General features: G+C 41.0%; 1 long non-coding RNA gene across 1 annotated transcript; it reads left to right on the top strand.

Moving 5' to 3' along the window:
* The first annotated feature begins 14,296 nt into the window (after positions 1 to 14,296).
* LOC134092171 (uncharacterized) lies at positions 14,297 to 15,571 on the top strand. The gene is made up of 3 exons (XR_009940173.1): positions 14,297 to 14,363; positions 15,017 to 15,089; positions 15,359 to 15,571. It is a non-coding gene; the product is annotated as an uncharacterized LOC134092171 (long non-coding RNA).
* Positions 15,572 to 17,576: the final 2,005 nt, after the last annotated feature.

The raw sequence follows: 17,576 nt of genomic DNA, 5'->3' as shown, positions 1-17,576 counted from the left end.
ATGGACAGCTGAAATGACCTGAGGGTATTTCTGGTCTGCTCTTTCCCTGGCCGGTCAGGGTTTGTGAGCTTTACTGTAGATCACAGTGTCATCACTCTCAGCTCTGCAAACACACAACAGCATAAAACAACTTCAGTTGAAGAAATGAGATTGGACTGAATGTTGTTCATGGATCATTTAAAGAGTGAATGCTGGATACAATGTGAATGCCTCTGGATTGCAGATGTTGGTTATGAAGCTTTAGATGCTTCTGATAAACAACACCATGTGTTCAAATCAGACTGATGAGGTCACCTAACCTTGAGTACCAAAACCATTAAGTAAACTACTAATGTACAGTAATAAAGGTTACAAGATTTGCTGTAATGAGAAGAAATGGCTACCTGGAGGAACTGGACTGAAGCGTAGGCAGCGTCATCATCCTGTGCAGAGGTTTGCAGATGCCGGTTATGAAGCTTTAGATGCTTCTGATAAACAACACCATGTGTTCAAATCAGACTGATGAGGTCACCTAACCTTGAGTACCAAAACCATTAAGTAAACTACTAATGTACAGTAATAAAGGTTACAAGATTTGCTGTAATGAGAAGAAATGGCTACCTGAAGGAACTGGACTGAAGCGTAGGCAGCGTCATCATCCTGTGCAGAGGTTTGAAGCCCGAAAGCTGAAGATGGGTCGTCACTGGGTCTTTCAGCAAGATAATGACCCTAAACATAATTATGGCCAAATCAACACAGAAATGGTTCACCAGACACTGTACCAGACACATCTCAGTTCCCAGACCTCAACCCCATTGAAAACCTTTGGGGTGAGCTGAAGAGGAGAGTACAGAGGCAGCCTGATCTCAAAACGTATGTAGTACATATGTGTACGAAAACACAGTACACGTTAACTCAAAGGCAAAGCCATTTCACCTAACCAAACCATATATTTTCTGAAAGCTTGTCAGTTATAGATGTGATTTAACATACATTAGAACACATCCCAACTTCCTGCAACCTTTGGACAACATAACTCTATACATCATTCTATTCTGCATATTGGCGAACGAGGTACACATATGATACGATTTGAGGTCCAACTCAAAGGCAGAGCAATTTCACCTAACCAAACCATATATTTTCTGAAAGCTTGTCAGTTATAGATGTGATTTAACATACATTAGAACATATCCCACCTTCCTGCAACCTTTGGACAACATAAATCTATACATGGTTCTATTTTGTATATTTGCTGAAAGGCAAAGCAAATTCACAGAAAATGTATGGCTCAGGAAGGAAATGCCGTAATTTCTGATGCCGACATCTAGAGGCTATAGGCTTTCAGAAAATATATGGTATAGGTGGTCAATTCAGCTGACCCTTAAAGGGATATTCCGCCATTTTTGGAAATACGCTCATTTTCCACCTTCCCTCGAGCAAAACAATCGATATTTACCTTGTTCCCGTTCATCCAGCCATTCTGTGAGTCTGGCGATACAACTTTTAGCTTCAGCCTAGCATAGATCATTGAATCAGATTAGACCATTAGCTTCTCGCCTGCTAGCTTCATGTTTAAAAGTGACTAAGATTTCTGGTAATTTTCCCATTTAAAACGTGTCTCCTCTCAAGTTAGAAAGTGCAATAAGACCAACTGAAAATGAAACCTGGCGTTTTTCTAGGCTGATTTGACATGGAACTACACTCTCATCTGGCGTAATAATCAAGGCAACTTGCAGCTACTGGCACTACTACTGCTTGTTGTCTATGGGGACTATTTTCAGATGTTGCGTAAGATATCACTGCGCCTATGGTACGTTTGCAAGTTGCCTTGATTATTACGCCAGATGAGAGTGTAGTTCCATGTCAAATCAGCCTAGAAAAACGCCAGGTTTCATTTTCAGTTGGTCTTATTGCACTTTCTAACTTGAGAGGAGACACGTTTTAAATGGAAAAATTACCAGAAATCTTAGTCACTTTTAAACATGAAGCTAGCAGGCGAGAAGCTAATGGTCTAATCCGATTCAATGATCTAGGCTAGGCTGAAGCTAAAAGTTGTATCGCCAGACTCACAGAATGGCTGGATGAACGGGAACAAGGTAAATATCGATTGTTTTGCTCGAGGGGAGGTGGAAAATGAGCGTATTTCCAAAAATGGCGGAATATCCCTTTAATAGTATAGGCCAAAATGTATCAACTGTACAGTTGGTTTCTCAATCTACAATATGGGCCTATATTTAGTGTAGCAACAACCATATGTACCATAGCCAAACCACAGTAAAAGTTAGGTAAAAGTGATGCAAAATATCTACCAATTGTCTTCCTTATCCACCTGCTGCAGTAGACCATGATGTGAGGATGCGCTCCATAACACAGCTGTTAATGGAAGCAAGAACTGAGGTGTCGAGGCTAGCATGCTCCTCTTCAGGAAGTAGACAAATGAGTAGCCAAACAAGGACAAACAAGGGTTTGTTGCTAGTTATCTTGTAGTATGACACTGCTCTCCTTTCTGTGAGTGTTCTGTTGGAGTCATACAGGACAGTATCATCAGGATATCAGGAGCAAGGATCTGTGAAAACATGATGAAATGAAAACAAAAAAAGACATAAAGATCCGTCTAGAAAACATTGCAGGACCATAATCCTTAAAGGGATATTCCGCCATTTTTGGAAATACGCTCATTTTCCACCTCCCCTCGAGCAAAACAATCGATATTTACCTTGTTCCCGTTCATCCAGCCATTCTGTGTGCAATAAGACCAACTAAAAATGAAACCTGGCGTTTTTCTAGGCTGATTTGACATGGAACTACACTCTCATCTGGCGTAATAATCAAGGCAACTTGCAAACTACTGGCACTACTACTGCTTGTTGTCTATGGGGACTATAATTTGCATATGCTGCGTACGATATCACTGCGCCTATGGTACGTTTGCAAGTTGCCTCGATTATTACGCCAGATGAGAGTGTAGTTCCATGTCAAATCAGCCTAGAAAAACGCCAGGTTTCATTTTCAGTTGGTCTTATTGCACTTTCTAAGTTGAGAGGAGACACGTTTTAAATGGGAAAATTACCAGAAATCTTAGTCACTTTTAAACATGAAGCTAGCAGGCGAGAAGCTAATGGTCTAATCCGATTCAATGATCTATGCTAGGCTGAAGCTAAAAGTTGTATCGCCAGACTCACAGAATGGCTGGATGAACGGGAGCAAGGTAAATATCGATTGTTTTGCTCGAGGGGAGGTGGAAAATGAGCGTATTTCCAAAAATGGCGGAATATCCCTTTAAACAACACATCAGGACACCTTCCTTTCCTTTTTCATTTTTATCACTACTGCAATTCATAGACATTGTATAGGTGAGACAAGGGTAACACTGCTGTGGGTATTTATTCAAATACTGGAGTAGGCCTAGCCTATATTGTAGTTCTTATGCAGGAAAATAATACAGTACCGGTAGGCTACTTTGGACATTAAAAGCTGCATTGTACTATTTGGTACACTGAAGAAATGCACTATTTAAAAAAAAAAAAAAAAAAACATTATTTAAAAACAAAATCAAAACAACAACAACATTATTACATGTTTACCCCACATGGCTTGCTCTCGCTCTATGATGCATTTCCGTTTTTTGTGTGGCTGTCACATGACAGCAACCCACTGATCTATAAAATATACACACATAAAGTGTTCTTTAAGTGATCAGTGCAGTAACCCATCACCCTCTTATGTTCTTCGCCCTTTCCCGAGCGTTCGCCGCCTAATCTGCAGTTTAGATTCGATTGCACATGCCTGTCTGATAACTTTATCATTATCACTCGCTTTATGTATGGCAACATTGAATAAACGACGTGGTATATAATTTTGTATTGTCGATATAGCTCAATAACATACTACATGCAATTAAAATGGCCACAATGGCCATATCAATGCAAGATATGCGAAAATTACGTTTCCAATATGTTTCTTATTGCAAGCATTAGCTGTTATTATTAGGGTATAACATTCTAGCTGGCTATCGACAAGATCACACAGAAAAGCATATAGATGTGCAGCCGTAGCCTACTAGCCTACTTGTCACAATATATAATATAAGAGCTGAGATGTTCATACACATTATTACCACGCAAATCTTGTCTGCTGTCACATGCAAGATGCAACCAACTCACCTTGCTGTCGTTTTCTTTTCGGACTTCGTTTCAATCCGTAGCTGCTCGGATATTTTCGTTTTGATTCGGCTGTTAACGTGTGGCAGCTGGGATGCGTTGTTCTCCATGGCCAAACAGCGTACAGTAAGACGCTAAAAGCCTTACGGGGCAGTCACACGCTTGCGTCCACCAACGTTCGTCCGTCGTTTTCCCATTCACTTTACATTGGCTGCACTTCATTTCATGCCGCACTGAATTGTGGGTCCGATGCGTTGCCTGGCATACGTTGCCTCCGCTAAAAAGTTGAGAAATGTTCAACTTTTGACGGATCGCGCAAGCGCCAGCCAATGAAATTCCGTGTATGCAAATTTTCGAACACTGACAAACCAATCAGTTCGCATTTATGGAAATGTGACAAAATGAGGCATACGTTGGCGGACGCAAGCGTGTGACTGCACGGTTACCGTGCAGTCAGACGCCTCCGTCCGCCAACGTATGCCTCATTTTGTCACATTTCCATAAACACTAACTGATTGGTTTGTCAGTGTTCGAAAATTTGCATACACGGAATTTCATTGGCTGGCACATTTCTCAACTTTTTAGCGGAGGCAACGTATCTCAGGCAACGCATCGGACCCACAATTCAGTGCGGCATGAAATGAAGTCCAGCCAATGTAAAGTGAATGGGAAAACAACGGACGAACGTTGGCCGACGCAAGCGTGTGACTGCCCCGTTAAAGAGTCACCTCACCCCATAACTCCACCCACTTCACATTTCTGAAAACGGCTTTCAAAATGGGCGAGACGTTCTGAAATTTGGAGAGAGAGTGCAGCACTGCTGCAACCAATCAACCATGGTGATTTCGTGTCAATCTGGGAATGAGTGCTGCAGACATGGCTTATCACAGGTAGGCTAATCAGGGCAGCAGGTGTTGGGGCGTTTCAGTCCTAATTTGTAACGACCCGGTGACGTAGTGTCGGACTAGAAGTGCAGGACAACGTCAGCATTCCAATAGTATTTTGGACCAACATGCCATGGCATGTTTTCAAACGGTAGTATGCGCGAGAGAGCAATATCTCCCATACAAAATCAGACGAAATGTTACTTTTGTCGAGAAACACGATTTTTGTCAATATTAACCCTGGTAAAAGTGCAGTTCACCACTTATGAGTATTTTCAATCAATCAACAGCTCAAAAAAACTATTTTAGGGTGCAGTGACCCTTTAAATGTGTAAAATGCATGGTAAAATGGCACGCCAAATAGCGTAAGTGGCGTACAATCTTACGCCAAGCCGTGAGATCACGTGACACCTCGCTGTGCTAACAATGTGCTAACAAATCTGACGGAGAAACACCTTCGCAATCATAAACTAGGATAACTCATGACTCATGCTTTCATTTAAGACGAGAAAACTGTGATATAATTTATCAACGTTTCAAAATTGTGGTCATTCATGACATGGAATACAGTATATTATCCACTGTCGATACAATTAAATCAATAGTAAATTTCGTTTGAACCCAGCATCCAATATGGCTGAAAGATCATCGGAGAATGGGGGCGTGGTTCACAATGCATTAAAGGGTCACTGCACCCTAAAATAGGTTTTTTGAGCTGTTGATTGATTGAAAATACTCATAAGTGGTGAACTGTAGGCTACTATTACCAGGGTTAATATTGACAAAAATCGTGTTTCTCGACAAAAGTAACATTTCGTCTGATTTTGTATTGGAGATATTGCTCTCTCTATACTACCGCTTGAAAACATGCCATGGCATGTTGGTCCAAAATACTATTGGAATGCTGACGTTGTCCTGCACCTCTAGTCCGACACTACGTCACCGGGTCGTTACAAATTAGGACTGAAACGCCCCAACACCTGCTGCCCTGATTAGCCTACCTGTGATAAGCCATGTCTGCAGCACTCATTCCCAGATTGACACGAAATCACCATGGTTGATTGGTTGCAACAGTGCTGCACTCTCTCTCCAAATTTCAGAACGTCTCGCCCATTTTGAAAGCCGTTTTCAGAAATGTGAAGTGGGTGGAGTTATGGGGTGAAGTGACTCTTTAAATCGTACAGCTTTGTACGATCTATCGTGACACGATTTTTCGTACATGGTTTTACTACCTTGACTTTGAGATCACGTTGACAGAGGAGAGGACCCAGGTCGCTGGATGATTTGGAGATTTTGTGCAAAGAGGAATGGTCGAAGATCCCTCTTTCTGTTTTCTCCAATCTTGTGAAACATTATAGGAGAAGATTAGGTGCTGTTTTATTAGCAAAAGAGGGTAGTACAAAGTATTAACACCAGGGGTGCTAATACTTGTGGCACACATGATTTGATGTAAAATAATTATTTCTTAATGTGGGATTTTTTTTCCTTCTGAATAAATGCACTTGAATTAAAGGTTGGATTTTACACTTTTTTCCCATTGTGGTCCTATATTATTTGGAAAAAAAAAACAGGGGTGCCAATAATTATGGAGGGCGCTGTATGTGTGTATATATACCTTTGTTTACATTGAAATGTATGTTTAAAATAAAAGCAAACATATAGGCCACACTGCAATTGCACAAAATAGCACACACTTGTATAATTGGGCTATTTCTCTGTCTTAGTTATTTACTTCCGTTTCCATTCATGTAATTACATGTGACATGTAAATGCAAAAGGTAGCCTAAAAGATTGTGGGCAATGATGTGCAAGTTGAAAATGACAGCGAATATCCAATCTGCCCATTCAGCAGTTGCATTGGCATTTGATTCATATCTACTTTTATTTCTATATCATATGAATGAGGCCGGAAACCAATTATTTTATCCAATGAAAAAACATACTGAATTGCAACCCTTTGGACTATGTGTGACTATTTTCCACTAGCCTAAAACCTTGAGAGTGAAAGCTAATTGCTCAATAAAGGACATATTGCTGATACAAATTCTGCACACAGTATGCATTTTATTAAGATATAGATCTTTTCAAAATAAACAAAACAAATATCCACATGAAGACATTATCACAATTATGTTTAGAATAATAAAATAGAAATAGAATGAATAACTTAAAAAAAAAGTCAATCAAAAAACAAATAAAACTCAACTGAATTTGAAACTAGAAAACCATTCAGAGAGCGCAAACCTCCGCCAAGAGAACGCATAACCGCCACATCCAGACTGTAATAGCCTACGGATCAATCCCAAACTGTAATTCTTTCTTCCTTGGCTCATTTCAGACCTTCCCTGAAAATTTAATTGAAATCCATCCATAACTTTTTGAGTTATCTTGCGAACAAATAGACAGGCAAACAAACCAACAAACAAATCAACAAACCCAGAGGAAAACATAACCTCATTGGCAGAGGTAAATATGCAATGGATAATGAATAGAACGCCGATCATTATCGGAAAATAATTCTCGACAGGACGGACAGAACCCCGACGCGCAGCGGAGGGGTTTTGCTTCGTACTGAAGGGAATTATTTTCTCGTTGCCAAAACGAGAAAATACACTTATCTCAATGTGTCTTTAGCAATGACTTGGCTACCGTTTCGTGGCTTCCGCAACAACTAGCGGAGTGAACCCGTTGCCATTGGCAGCGGTCATTATACCTTCGGAGCGGTCATTATGCAAATATAACGGACCGGTAGAACGTTGAGAGGCCCATTCAAAGTGAATGGGAGCTCCCTCAACATTCTGGAGAGCCATATAGTCTAGATGGAAACAGGGGTCCACGCGCACCCCCCGGCTTTTTTTATGGCACCTGATTTTTTAGAATCCTTAAAGTGTCTATTTTCTGAATCTGCCAGGTACCAAGCTGAAATAATGTCCCAAAGGCTTCATTTTTAACCCTTTGTTGCACCCGACCGGAACTCGAAAAACCGAATAATTATATAGAAAGAGGCATAACATTTGAAGTAAACAACATACATAGACAAATGAACACATTTTTCCATACATTTCTAACCCAAGGAATTGAATGAAATGGTTATTTTTGACATTTGACAAAATATTGACCCTATTTCTGGACAAAAATGGCAAAAAATAGCCAAAAATGTGTAACGGATCAGCTATTCTTTTCGTTTTCTCAAGCACATAAGGTGTTTTTTTTCACTACCATATATTTTTTGAAAGGTCTGGATGTGTAGAATATGAATCTGAATGTTAATATTGAACATTTTGAGTTGCACTACTTGTTTTAGCCCTGAGAATAGGGAAACTCTGAAAAAACGATTTTAAGCAATTTTAGCAGAGATTATCCTAGTCAATTAAAACAGCTTTTAGATGACCTATTATGGACTCAAACTTCACATATAAAGACATAAGCCAAATATCTACCATGCTGCACATTGGTAGGTGTCTAAAATAACATAGGACGGGCCTTATATTGCTATAATGAGCCCATTTCATGTATAGGCCACGACCTAGATATGCCAATTATGCACCCCCAGCCTCTTCTCCTAATAAAATCATGTTTTGTTTTTTTAAGGTCTTAGTCTGTAGAATATGAATCTAAATGTTAAAATTGAAAATTTTGGTTGCACTAGCTGTTTTAGCCCTGAGAATAGAGAACCCCTAAAAAAATGATTTTAAGCGATTTTAACAGAAATGATCCTAGTCAATCAAAGCTGCTTTTACATGACCCATTACACACTCAAACTTCACATATGATGACTTGGGTCACCCTATATTGCTTCCTGATAAGTGACTAAAATTACTATTGTTGGAGTGTAACTAATGGCCTGGACAGATTACACGATTTCCAATTTTGGCCCGAATTTGTTGTGACCGACAAGTTTACAGCGTCGTATCCGATTTCAAATGGTCGGACATCGAACGCGATCGAAGTCGTTCACAACGTTCTAAAACAGCCCGACAAAAAGTCTGGCTTGTCAGAAATTTAACGGGAGTTGTATGACGCGACCGATGCTTTTGGTGTATGTGGCCACTCTCCCAACCAAGACGCGGAGAGGTTTTCATGGTTCTAAAATCGTATAGTGTGACATGGTAGATCGTAAACGACAATCAGGAGCGACAAAAAAATCGTATAGTCTGACCAGGCCATAAGGCTTTCAAAATGGGCGAGATGTTCTGAAATTTGGAAGGGCGTGCAGCACTGCTGCAGCCAATCAACCATGGTGATTTCGTGTCAATCTGGGAATGAGTGCTGCAGACATGGCTTATCACAGGTAGGCTAATCAGGGGAGCAGGTGTTGGGGCGTTTCATTCCTAATTTGTAACGACCCGGTGACGTAGACTCACCAGAGAAGTGCAGGACTACGTCAGCATAGCATTTTGGAACAAAATGCCATGGAATGTTTCAACCTGTAGAGGGCGCGGAGAGCTATATCTCCAATACAAAATCATACGAAATGTTACTTCAGTCAGGACCACTTTGTCAATAAAATATTTTTATTTACTATTGCATGAAATACATTCTTGGCGGTATGTTCTGTTCTGGGGGCCCCCTGCCCTTCCATGTTCAAACATGGAAAGCCCAAGGCAGGGAGAGCAGCAATAAACCCCCCATGGGGTACAGAACAGAACAAACATCAATGACACAACATTGATAAGTCAGAAGTATGAGGGGGTTAAGGGGAGGAGGTGGGTGGCAAAATTGCAGAAAAAGCAGATGGCAGCAGATTGGCAAAGGCAGTTTAAATAAGCGCTCTGAATGATCTCCACCAATGAAAGCAAGGCTAGGCCGGCTGGCACTCAGCTGGCAATCAGCTGGCAATCAGCTGGCAATCAGCTGGGCGATTCAGGGAAGCTAGCGAGACTCCGTGACCTGCCTGAACTAACGCTGTGCTCCATTTTTCTCGGGCAATACGATTTTTGACAATATTAACCCTGGTATTAGTGTAGTTCACCACTTATGAGTAGTTTTAATCAATCAACAGCTCAAAAAACATATTTTAGGGCGCAGTTACACTTTAAGGCCTTGGGCCCTATTTTCATGATGCAAAACCTGGCAGAAAGCGTATCATCACAACGCAAAACTTATTCCTATAGTAGTCTCAAGTTTTTCGCCATGCGCTTCTCTTTTTATTGAGCAACGCACCAAGGGGTGTGGCAATTAACGACCTAAGGATCTGGCGCATTATCTAAAAATCGCTATCGTACACTACCTAAAATGGATAACACTACTGACCAAGAAATCAGTGACAAGTTGTTCTATGTTATTTTAAGAGTGCATTATCAACAGTGATATGGCACAACGCATCCTACTTATGTCATCCACAGGAGTGCACAACCATGCAAAGCATTACAAATTACAATGGGAAGCATAATTATTATAAAGATATTATGAAATACATCTCACAATGAGTTGTTATAGTTATTCACCATAATTTGTAAATTGGCAATACAAGTGTTTAGGCAAGAAGCGCATATGAAGCACAGCTGAAAACGCACTGTCACAAGATGTAGCCTACTGATGCACTGTTTGAAGTCGTGCTGCTTGCTGTTAAAGGGATTGACAGATGTCATTCTCACTGGTATAAAGGATGTTATGCCCAAAACACACCCATGACTGATCAAGAAAAATAGGAACGCCTTGTTGCACCATTCGTTATCCATTTGATAATGAAAACACTCCCAATGTGGACTAGCCTTGCTCTGCCCTCGTACGTACTTCTGTTCAATTTTCATTTCCCTTCAGAAAGTCATCTGGGTCTGCGGTATATTTGCAGGTTTTCTCCTCAGGTCCAATCTGAACAATGATGTTGAGGCCGTGCGCTAGTTTTGAGCATGACATACGTGACATACATGGGCAGATCCAATAGAGTACCCGCATTCAAGGAAGTTAACACTTGACAATGGAAAGTGGCCAGACTCTCTGTACATTATGAAATATGTATGAGAGTTTGATAGGACCAGGCAAAATGTGAACTGGACAGCCTACTAGACAGCTTTTCGCAAGTGACTGTTAAGTGTCTTAATACAGCCCCTTATGTTAATTAATGAGCCCATTTCCAAACAGCATGCACACAGACGCTCCACGCAATAGCATAGCGCTAAACGAATCATCATCTTTTTCTTTTTCAAGTAGCAGGATTCTAAACGGTCGCAACTTCTGGTCACAGGTCAGTCATCATTATGTTAAGCCCACCTAACGACTCCATACAGGATGTGATTGGCCCGGCCGTCGTTGAAATTGACATGCTCCCAAGTCAACGGAGAGTTGCTAGACTACCCCGGCAGCAAATTAGGGGATTTCTAGGCTAATATTCAGCATGCTCATAGACACACAATAACTACACTGAACAAAATTATAAAAGCAACACTTTTGCTTTTTTCCCCTGATTTATCATGAGCTGAACTCAAAGATCTAAGACTTCATATACACAAAAGGCCTATTTCTCCCAAATATTGTTCACAAATCTGTCTAAATCTGTGTTAGCACTTCTCCTTTGCCAATATAATCCATCCACCTCATATCAAGATGCTGATTAGACAGCACGATTATTGCACAGGTGTGCCTTAGGCTGGCTGGAATTTTGGTCAGATCCTTGAAACATGGAGCCATGCATTATCACGCTGAAACATGAGGTGATGGTTGTGGATGAATGGCACAGCAATGGGGCTCTGGGTCTCGTCATGGTATCTCTGTGCATTCAAAATGCCATCAATAAAATGCCCCCGTGTTCGTTGTCCATAACACATGCCTGCCCATACCATAACGCCTCCATCACCATGGGTCTCTCGATCCACAATGTTGATATCAGCAAACCACTCAGCCACACAACACCATACACACTGTCTGCCATCTGTCCTATACAGTGAAACTCGGGATTCATCCATGAAGAGAACACATCTCCAAAGTGCTAGAGGCCTTTGAATGTGAGCATTTGCCCACTCAAGTCAGTTACCATGACAAGGTCGAGACCTCGATGAAGACGACGAGCATGCAAATGTGCTTCCCTGAGACGGATTCTGACAGTTTGTGCAGAGATTATTTGGTTATGCAAACCAATTGTTGCAGCAGCTGTTTGGGTGGCGGGTCTCAGATGATCTTGGAGGTGAAGATGCTGGATGTGGAGGTCCTGGGCTGGTGTGGTGGTTACACATGATCTGCTGTTGTGAGGCCGTTCGGATGCACTGCCAAATTCTCTGAAACGCCTTTGGAGACGGCTTATGGTAGAGAAATGAACATTCCTGCAGTCAGAGGGAGCAGCCAATTGTATGCTCCCTAGAAACATGCAATATCTGTGGCATTGTGCTGTGCGATGGAACTGCACATTTTATATTGGTCTTTTATTTTGGCCAGCCTAAGTTACACCTGTGCAATAATCATGTTGTCTAATCAGCATCTTAAAGGTAGGGTATGGGATTCGCTTTTTTGGCCATTTTTGCAAAATCACTTGCCTACTTACAGCCACTGAGTTTGAAGCACTGAAATGGAAATTAAACATGTCAATCATATGTGGAACAGGCAGGGCTTGAAAAACTCCAGCCAGCTTTTCATTTTATACAGCTCTACCCTTGTCAAGAGTGCCTGGTTCGCTCTCTTGCATTTGAATTCTCGCTCGGGCATGAATGCGCGTCCATGTTCTCTGAATGGGTGGAGTTAGGGTAAAAAGGGTAGGACCATTTGAGTTGAGTATTTTCAAAATCTGCTGGCCGTGAGGTAGATGGATTATACTGGCAAAGGAGAAGTGCTCCCTAACACAGATTTAGGAACAATATTTGAGAGAAATAGGCCTTTTATGTACAGTACGTGAAGTCTTACCTCTTTTAACTAGTCAACTCATGATAAATGGAGGGCAAAAACAAAAGTGTTTTAAGCGATTATAATTTTGGCCAGTGTAATTATTGTGTTTCTATGTACATTCTGTATATAGTTCTTGTGTGTGTGTGTGTGTGTGTGTGTGTGTGTGTGTGTGTGTGTGTGTGTGTGCATGCTGTATCGTTCTTTTCCATGCCGTAAGTAGTTGTACAGTATATAGCTATTGTGCGTTTTTCTGTCCTCCATAGGAAAAAATGGCAGCGCTTTTTCCAGGTTACTTCCGTGTTATGGGAGTTTTGAAACTATTAACAGCCAATCTCTTGGTCAGTAGTCAATGTGTGTTAATTGATTACAGCCTTCAGCAACCAGAAGTACATCCCACCCTCCTGCGTTTTGATTGACTAGGATAATTATGACCGCCGCTAGCATAGCTAGCGAAGCGGTCATATAGTTGTTGTCAAAGTTTTTTTTTTTTTTTTTCCCCGTCATCGGTTCTGAATTTTTGGTCAACGATTCCCGGGACACCGTAACACCGGGGCACATGAAACTTGGTGGGCATGTAGCCCCAGTAGACTTTTACGGAAAAATTTTGTTTCGTCCCCGGGGGTCACTCCCCCCCCGCGCTGGCCCCGCCCGAAGCCCAAAAATTGCAGTTTTTTCCTACATAACTACCTGAACCGTGGCACCGAGGATGCCAAATTTTTTATGGTATGTTGGTCTCAAGAGCTCGGATCAACTTAGCTTATAACCAGTCATTTGTGAATTGCACCCCCATGGTAAAAATTGAAAATGTAATGTAATATTGCTTTAATTGCCCCTATCTTCAGATGAGATGCTATGAACTGCACCAAATTTCATGTGTATGATTAACCTGACACCCTCTGGGAGTATGCCAAGTTTTGTGGACTTTCATCCATGGGGGGCTATAATAAATGTATTTATGTGTGCATTTAGTGAATGGTCCCTCAACGTGGCTGCTCTACACTGAAGCCTAGAATGGCCCCATGGCCCCATGGCCCCATGTAGCTGTGTCACTGGCACCCCCGTGGCTACCCTGTGCTTACCAAATAAAGCAATTATGTATTTATTACGATTTTATATGAGAACGTCAAAAGCAGAACTAATGCAACCACGTTCAAACACTGCAGCCTGCTGCCACTGGTGTGTGGCGCTGGCGCTGCTCAGTGAATGATAGATCAGACCAGAGAGAAGAAGACAAACGAAGAAGATGGAGTTGTGATTTCTCAGTTCCGAATGGCGGCCATATTGGAATTTTCTTTACTGTCGCTAGTTTCACACTACTTGATTTCTCATGTTGCAGTAAGCTAAACGATTTCATCTCTTACGTGACTTGTTGTTCTTGCACGTAACTGTGTAACCGTCTGACTGATAAAGAAGTTGTTAAATGTCTTTACGTTTAGAAACATAATCAAGCAAACGCATCCAAGCAGATGCGAATAGCCTACAATATCAGTACTCAAACCACCAGTAGCAGGCTTAGGACTAGGTAAGTAAAACATCTCTTCTCTATATCTCTACTATTTTCATTTTAAAAACTGTATGTAAAGCGTAATTCTAGCCAACACCTGTTTCCAAAATGTATTTATAGAGTCTGTACATGTGGTCCCTAGCTTGGTTTGCCCGAAAATTAAGTGGAAATATCCTTTAGAAGTGTTTACTTTAGGCGCTAGTTAGCATGTAACAGCATCTGAATTAATGAACTGGCATGGTGCATTTATACCTGACGATCTCTTTCAAGTAATTTAAATAAAAAACGGACCTCATGGTTAGTATTTATAGAGTCTGTACATGTGGTCCCTAGCTTGGTTTGTCTGAAAATTAAGTGGAAATATCCTTTAGTAGTGTTTGTACTCTAGGCGCCAGTTAGCATGTAACAGCATGTGAATGAATGAACTGGCCACTAGCATGGTGCATTTATACCTGACGATCTCTTTCAAGTTATTTGAATAAAAAACTGACATCATGATTAGTATTTATAGAGTCTGTACATGTGGTCCCTTGCTTGGTTTGTCTGAAAATTAAGTGGAAATATCCTTTAGAAGTGTTTGTACTTTAGGAGCTAGTTAGCGTGCCAGGTGTCATACCATTGCAGTAATCATCTCACTAAACACGTCTTTTCATATCCAATCTGTTCAACAGAGTTTGCCAGTCAGACCACTACACCTTTGCCAGCACCACCACCCAGCAAGATTCATCAACTCCAGCCATGCCGGTAAATACAGTGCCTATTGACAGCCTACACACCCCTGTTCAAATGCCAGTAGCTTTGTCCATTGTTAAATCCCCGTTGTTCTTAAATGTGTTATTGTGTTTCGGAAAGGTATTGCATTATATTACTCTTCACCTTTTGCTTTTGTAGTAGAAAACATGTTGATGGTAGTGAAAAGGTAGTAAATTCAGCTCAATTTTTTTTGTATGAACCCTGCCATTGCAGTAATCATCTCACTAAATACGCCTTTTCATTTCTAATCTGTTCAACAGAGTTTACCAATCAGACCTACACCTCTGTCAAATTCGCTCACAACGCTGCCAGTAACACCCCAGCAAGGTAGAACTGCATTTTCATTAATCTGGCACCAATATCAAGGGAGAAACAAGCCATGAATGTCTGTCACAACTTCTTTGCATCTTTACTTTCCTTACATCTGAAGAGTGTTACATATATCATTATTAAAAATAATTTTAATAAATTGTTTAAGCATGTACAATAAATAAAGCATGTAAATGAGCATGTAAAATAAATAAACAAAAGCAAGTAAAATAAATAAATAAACAAAATGTATTGAACCTAATACTATGTGTGGTGAGTCTGTGTGATAGTTGCTGAGGATAAATGTTTTTATATTGGATTATTAAATTACAGAATACATTTATAGGTTTCTCATCAGCAGGCACTGTCTTCACCTTAGTAAATTTGGTAACTTTGGTAAGTCCTGTAAATAATTGTAGATTGTTCTGATTGAGGGCAAATGGAAAGTGTTATGTTAATGTATTATTGCTATTTTAGTGCATCATTTTCATTATTATGGCCATAAATAAGGCCAATTAGAAGCTGGTGGGTAGTAAGCGGCAAAAGGGTGGCCCTTTATCTGGAGCCGCTTCTGAGCCGCCGGTGGACAGCCAGAGAACTGATGAGCAAAACTCCAGCGGGCCACTGGTGGTTACCGCCGTTGGACCGCCAACTCTGCCGCTGGTTTGTAACAGTAACTTTAGCATTGCCCATTAAATGATTGCAAAATATTTATTGAGGTGAGTTTAACAAGTGTAATTTCATTGGCATATAATTCAGGCCTATAGTAGATGGCTAAATGGCTACAGTAGAAGGATACACGAAAAGCCCAAACTACCAAAATCTTCATATTTTATTACCACAGTTTCTATCTATAGGCCTATCTTATTTGGTATACTGACTAGACATTATTGAACAAACATAGGCTATTCATCTGTATTTCAGTATCTCAGTAGGTTAAAGTATTTTTTAGATACCTCCCTGAAATTACTTTTTGCAGGTTGTGATGTCTTCTATACGTTCTGACGTTACTGTTAAAATGGCGTAACTGTCAAATTCCAATATAGTGAGTAGGCTATTGGCAAAACCGATTGGCATTTTTATGTTGAGCTGGCAGGGGGCTCAGTTTAAAAAGTAACTAAGTTCGCACACACACATCAACAGATTCACACGCACAGATAAACACACTTCCACGGATTCCACACACACACACACACACATGCGCACACATGCACATTCACACACACAGACAGACACACACACATCTTTATACAAGCAAACTCACACATGCACACACTCATATACACATGAGCTGCAAGAGTAGGAGATATACATACAGTATATTGCACAAATCGGAGATAAGGCAGGTTTAGACTTGCTGCAGACAACGCGTTCGTGTTCGTATCATGACTGCCTCGCGTATTTTGCGGTCGTTTGGTGCGTCGGTCGTGCACGTCGTCGCAAGCGAACATGACGCGTCCGCGAGATGCAATACTGATAAGAAAGTAGGGGGCGATCACTACAAAAAAAGGTGACTGCAAGATGCATTATCGACATCGAAGCTGGGGGCAATCATGAGAGTAAACAATGGCACATGGCCACATCCACATCTGATGTTACTATTCTCCCCCTAGTGAAGACCTCCAGTAGGGTGCGTAATGCTGCAGCGAGTCTGTACACCGGACACAGCAGGTCGCACACGGGCGCATATGCTTACGGTTGGTCTAACAGCAAGTATAATCCCAGCCATACAGGAAAGTTGACGAGCGTAATTCGTTTTGGAGAGAATGTGCAGAACTGAGCGGCGGTCATATTGTGTACCGCTATGCGGTGCATCTAGTTTCTGTTAAAATCGCTTAAAATCATTTTTTTAGGGGTTCTCTATTCTCAGGGCTAAAACAGCTAGTGCAACCAAAATTTTCAATTTTAACATTTAGATTCATATTCTACAGACTAAGACCTTAAAAAAACAAAACATGATTTTATTAGGAGAAGAGGCTGGGGGTGCATAATTGGCATATCTAGGTTGTGGCCTATACATGAAATGGGCTCATTATAGCAATATAAGGCCCGTCCTATGTTATTTTAGACACCTACCAATGTGCAGCATGGTAGATATTTGGCTTATGTCTTCATATGTGAAGTTTGAGTCCATAATAGGTCATCTAAAAGCTGTTTTAATTGACTAGG

Source organism: Sardina pilchardus, chromosome 1, assembly GCF_963854185.1.
Source record: "Sardina pilchardus chromosome 1, fSarPil1.1, whole genome shotgun sequence".
Classification (NCBI taxonomy): domain Eukaryota; kingdom Metazoa; phylum Chordata; class Actinopteri; order Clupeiformes; family Clupeidae; genus Sardina; species Sardina pilchardus.
Note: the sequence above shows the minus strand (reverse complement) of the source record. Positions and strands in the feature narration are given on the sequence as shown.